The sequence below is a fragment of the Chrysochloris asiatica genome, unplaced genomic scaffold (assembly GCF_000296735.1).
Source record: "Chrysochloris asiatica unplaced genomic scaffold, ChrAsi1.0 scaffold00003, whole genome shotgun sequence".
In the NCBI taxonomy this organism is placed as follows: domain Eukaryota; kingdom Metazoa; phylum Chordata; class Mammalia; order Afrosoricida; family Chrysochloridae; genus Chrysochloris; species Chrysochloris asiatica.
The window spans coordinates 16,101,013-16,106,934 of NW_006408521.1; the positions used below are offsets into that span (position 1 = coordinate 16,101,013).

General features: G+C 39.7%; 1 pseudogene; it reads right to left on the reverse strand.

Annotated features, from left to right (window-relative positions):
* Positions 1-2,722: 2,722 nt before the first annotated feature.
* Positions 2,723-3,454, reverse strand: LOC102841245 (annotated as a pseudogene).
* Between the last annotated feature and the right edge of the window lie 2,468 nt (positions 3,455-5,922).

Genomic DNA, 5,922 nt, shown 5'->3' on the forward strand with positions numbered 1-5,922 from the left:
CAGCTCTTTGGAAACCCTATACAGGGTCAATATGTGTCAGAACCGACTCAATAGCACTTAACAAAAACAACAACAGGCATTAGTGAGCTGAAATGGACTGGTATTGGCCATTTTTAATCTAACAGTCACGTGGTTTACTCTGCTGTGAATGACAAATTGAAGAGGAATAGTGTCACATTCATCATCAAAAAATATATATCAAAATATTATGCAGTACATTGCTATCTGTGATAGGATAATATCCATATGCCTACATGGAAGATCAGTTAATATCACTAGTATTCAAATTTATGCATCAACCACTAAAGCCAGTGATGATGAAATTAAAGCATTCTGCCATATTCTTCGGAGTCCTGGTGTGGTGCTGTGTGGATTAATGCGCCAGACTGCAAAGCTGTTTGAACTGCGAGGTAGGTAGTTCAAGCTCACCAGCTGCTCCTTGGAAACAGACCATCAATTGCTCATATGCAAATGTAGGCTGAAGCTGAAGAAAACTAAAACAAGTCCAAAAGAGACAAAAGATGACCTTGAACATACCCACTTGAATTTAGAGAATAGATTTGATGCATTAGACACTCAAGACAAAAGACTAGATAAGGAAAACCATAGTATTGATGCATTTGAATTATGGTGTTGGAGGAGAATCTTGAAAGTGCCATGGACTGCCAAAAGCACAAACAGGTCTGTGTTGGAAGAAGTATAGCCAGAGGACTCCTTGAAAGCCAGTATGGCCAGACTTCTTCTCTCATACTTCAGACATATAATCAGAAAGGACTAGACACTGGAGAAGGATATCATGTTTAAGTTAAGTGGAGGGTCGAAGAAAAAGAGGAAGACTCCCAATGAGACGGATTGGCACAGTGGCAGCAGCGGAGGGTTCAGGCATAGCAATGATTGTGAGGGTGGTCCAGGACCGGGCAGTGTTTCATTCTGTTGTGCAGAGGGTAGCTGTGAGTTGGTATCGACTCATTGGCACCTAACAACAACATATATTTGTATGGAATCCCAGGGGGATACAAATGATTAAGTGCTCAATTGCTAACCAAAAGGTTGAAAGATCAAATTCACCTAGAGAGTCCTTGGAAGAAATGACTATGGATATACTTCTGGAAACTCAGCCATTGAAAACCCTATAGAATATAGATCTACTTTGACACACATGGAGTTGTCATGAGTCAGAATTAACCCCATGGTAACTTGGCAACTATGTTTTAATGTATATATTATAAGTTAAAATGATCAATAGGAACAATTCTTAGGCAATGTCCTAGAACAAAGAATAGTTTTATAATCCAAATGATAATATTTTCTTAAGGATCCTCAGACCTGTTCCATTTCTCTGTGCCTCTATTAGCAATGGTACATTTGGGAACTGGCCCAGGTCATACTCATGACTAATTGTTCAGTGACTACCTGCCACAAAACAGATCTACCCATACTGTTATTATAGGAGAATCAAGAATGAGGAAGCCTAAGAAGATTCTGGAACCATTGTATCAGCTGCATGACAATGACTAAAAGTGGGAGAAAGTGAACTTTTGAATGTTGGGAGGTAAAGGATAGGGGAAAGAATCATGGGTGGAGCCATGTGTCTGGCTTGAACTAAGGGATGGATAGTCTACTGAAAAATGCTGGCAAAGAAACAGATTTCAAAGTGAAGAAATCAGTCCCGTTTTAGAAATGTCAAGTTTGAAATGCTTGTAGGTAGTGCAAGTGGAGATGTCAAGGAGAAAATTGGACTTGAGAGACTAAAGCTCTAAAGAGAAGTCTGGGCTGCATGCATAAATTTGAATGTGGACTCCCTAAAAAGTGTGACCTTGACTGAGGGGCTGTCTGTAGCTGAGGTCATCATTGGGCAGGCTCCCAGCTGAAGGCTCTCTGCCTTCATCACTCCTGGTAGTTGGAGCAACAAATCCTTCATTGAAGTGGGATGTGGGTGGTGCCTTGTAAAGCTGGTGCTCAGCAGTGTTGAAGATTCAAGCAAGTTGAAAGCATAAATGTATATAACACTTGAAATGCTTCAGTTTGGTGGGGTGATGGCTTAAAATCTGGTTTGCAGAGAATTGAAGAATTACTGGAAGTGAGGAAATGTAAAAGCGTAGATAACTGTTGCATTTGCGGGATCTCAAAACTGGTGTGGAAGCTAGAAAATGGGATAGGATAAGAAAGGGGGTTTTGTATTGTCGGTTTTAATACATGAGATTTTTCTCCCTCACCATGACCTAGCTATTTGATGGTCCTTGGGTTCCATGAGATACCCCTACATATTTAAAATAAGTTACCCCTTATATACTTACGCTGGGATCCTGGTGTGGTTCTGCAGGATAAGCACTGGACAGATAACTGTGGTTCAAACCCACTAGTTGCTTCTTGGAAACCCTATACAGGATCATTATAAGTTGGAACTGACTCGAGGACACATGATGACAAAAAGATGTGAAGGTGACTTCTTTTTATTTATTTTTTTATACAAATACTTTTTATTGTCCAATACACATGTAAATGGATAGATTGGTCAAATCCAGTAGGGGAAGGGCTACAAAAAATACATAACAAATGTTCATACAAAAAACACGAAGGGACTAATCACTCTTTTTTTAAAAAAAAAAAAACCAATTCTGTACAAAGGGGAGAGCTGTGACAAAGCATGGAGTTTAAGAGCTTGCCACAGATCCGAGGTAGGAGAGTGGAAGAGCCTTACAAGCTTCTCGTGGTCAAGTACTCACTGGAGTCTCATCCACTTCTCAGGAGGGCCTTAGTGCTCACTGTTTCTTGAATGTTCTTTGTGATCTCTTTCTCTTCAGATTTTATAGCTTCTGGTTAGGTTCTGCCTCTTTCTTTGTCTGATCCACTGGGACAGGCTTTTCTCCAGACTTTTGTTGTACAAATCTAGGTAGAAATTTTTGTCTAAGGTCTAAAGTGTAAAGTATCCACACATTGTCTCTGGAAAATAGAGCTTGGTTCTTCCTTCTTTTTGGCTTTAGGTGTGACTTTGTCTTGCTCTTCATGATCTTTGAAGTGCTACAACTATCCTTTGGAGGGATGATATCGACAGTACGACATAACTTCATCAAAAGCTGACTGAATGCCATGTACTGCGGTAAGCACTCTAGAATTTATAACCGATCCCAAGTCTGGTGCCTGATAAATCACTCCAGCAATGATGTAGTAGTCAGCTAGCGGGATAACTTGAGTAGAGGACTGCCACTGTTGCTTTTCAATAATATAAAGAATGGGTTCTTGAGCATGTAAAAGGATGTATTCCACTCCAACCATCTGATTTAAATGTTAGTCTTTGCATTTGGACCACTTCATTATTACATGTTCTATCATAAAAAGGGTTACTTCTTTTTGAGAAGTAATCCAGGACCCTACCACTGTTCAAAATAGAGATAAAGGCACTGTCAACCCAAGAAATTCCCAGCAGATTCTCTCGGCTATCCACCACCGCCATAATGCCCAAAGTGTTTGAAGGTGGCGTCTTGTTACTGAATCAGAGTCTGAACCAGTCGTGATTGACCAGAGAGGCAGAGCTACTACGAGTGATATAGGAGAAGGGATTTATTATAGGCGTGAGACCTTACACAATTGGAAGGTCTCTTCCCAGGAAATGGGGGGAGAACAAGAACAAAATGTAACCCATGAAGACACTTTGATCTCCAATTTATAGCCTTAAGTCTGTAAAGTCCTATGTCAATATAAATAGGCACCGAGCTCCATTTGAATACACAGGTAAGTGAAGAAGCCAAAGGTGTGGACAGATGGACTTCTAGAGGACCCATAGAGAGCTGTCTTCTGGCTTTATTTCTCTCTACCTTTTCCATTCTCTTTCTCTCCCTCTTTCCTTCCCTCCTCTCTCTGTCACATATGTCTATACTCATCTTCAGCTAGAGGAGGGGAGCAAGAGGGTCTTAGTATGACAAGGACCAGAAGGCAAATCCAGAGAATGGAGATCCCTCCCAAGCTGAATTTTCCTAGTGGCTAGTGCCACCTTGGAAACCTTTGAAATGCTTATAAGTAACAAAGGGTTACCAGATTACCATAGACTCAGGATAGGGGTCTGAGGGTTTATGATCCAAAGCAGATGTAAGAAACAGCTGGAGAAAGCAAATAAAATTTCTTCCTAGTAGCTAAGTGCACCTGTCCAGAAGTGAGGGGCTCAGTCCAATTGTCCATTCTCAAACCCTCTTTCCTTCCTTCCTTTCTCCCTCCCTTCCTTCCTTCCTACCTTTCCTTCTTCCTTTAATCACTCATTAATTATCCAAAAAGCATGTGTTTGAATTCCTTTTATCAGGATGTTATAGTTACAACAGTAGTCTCTGCCTTAGAGGCCAGTGCATTCGTTTTTATAGATTTTCCATTAATTAATTAATTAATTCAATACATTTTTGGGTTGGGAGCAATATAGTCCTCTGGGATTGGAGCTTGTACTGATCCATGCCTTATACGTGCACTGACACAAATGCCCTTTTACTGAGCTTGCAGAGGAAATGCACAGTTCTACAGCATGATTGCAAAAGCATGTATCTTTCCTTTTTCCCATCTCTTTCTTGACTCCTGAGAGTACTCCTTCATGCCTGTGTCCACTGATTTTTCTTCCCAAAAAGGAAAATAACTTGCGCCTGAAATCCTATGCTCCTTAATTTCAGACAAAGCCTGGGAGAGTACAAATAAGCATATGAATATTTAGCAAAAATGACTGCTATGCGAAGCTTGCAGCTCTGTTGTCATAGTGCAGAGCCCGGCTATAATCACAGCCACAGGGAAAGCATTTGTCGCTGTCTTATCACACAGGAATGATTTTCCCATTGGCAGTGGCAGCCTGCCAGCTGGCTGGGGAGCCAGAGCCTTCTTGGTCCTTTGGGTCACACTATCAGTTGGCATGCTCCACCACCGCCAGGCACTGACATTTCTATTTTTGCTAGAGGCGCCGGATCAGGAAACAAAACTGCAGAATCACAGACTAACTCTTATTTACAATGAATGGGAATCTAATTTTGGCTCTGAAGACTATGAATTTTCAACCCTTATAATTCAATATATCAGAGATGACTTAGGCCTTTGCTGATCAAAGACTGCTGCTGCTCATTGGATCTTATCATTCCCTTTAAATTCCCAAGGGGGCTGGTAGAGAGTATCCCTGGAAGTCTGCAATAATTTGTTATTTCTAAATAAAGCATCAGCTCAGTTGGGTCACCATCGTCATCTAAACTAAGCTCAAAATGAGTTCAGCTGAGTGATAGTTTGTAAGGAGACACTGAGTCCTCTGGGAGATGAGTTTGGAACCATCATTAGTTGCTTCTCCAAAAGAACGCTTCTAAGGGCTTCTTCAGACATTCAAGCCCTTAAATAATACCTATACCAGTGATGTTTAAACTGTTTCCAAGCATACAAAAAGAAAATGTAAAATTATTTTTATATTAGTATATGCATATTTATAACAAAAAATAATGTAGTAAGAAATAGAAATCTACTAAACAATCTCACTTATGAAAAATCATAATTAAAATACCAGTAGACAGGACAGAATCTACCAACTCATTACCTACACCATAACCAAAGAGGATTTATTCTAGGAATATAGGGGTGGTTCAATATTTATGAATATAACTTATTCTATCAATAAATCCAAAAAGTAAATAATGTCAACCATGTCCATAGGATCAGAAAAGTCATTTGCTAAAACTCAACATCCACTCTTGATTTTAATTTTAAAAAGAAGCTTTTAATAAAATAGGAACAGATAGATACTTATTTAAAATAACAAATCAGTTAAATGTTAACATCCTGTTCAATGGGAAAACACTGGAACATTCTCAGTAAGGTTGAGAAAAAAAACTCCATTGTCCTTTATCACCACTGTTCTTTAAGATTACTCGACATGCTACCTTAACACCCTTTATACAATAAGGAAATACAGGA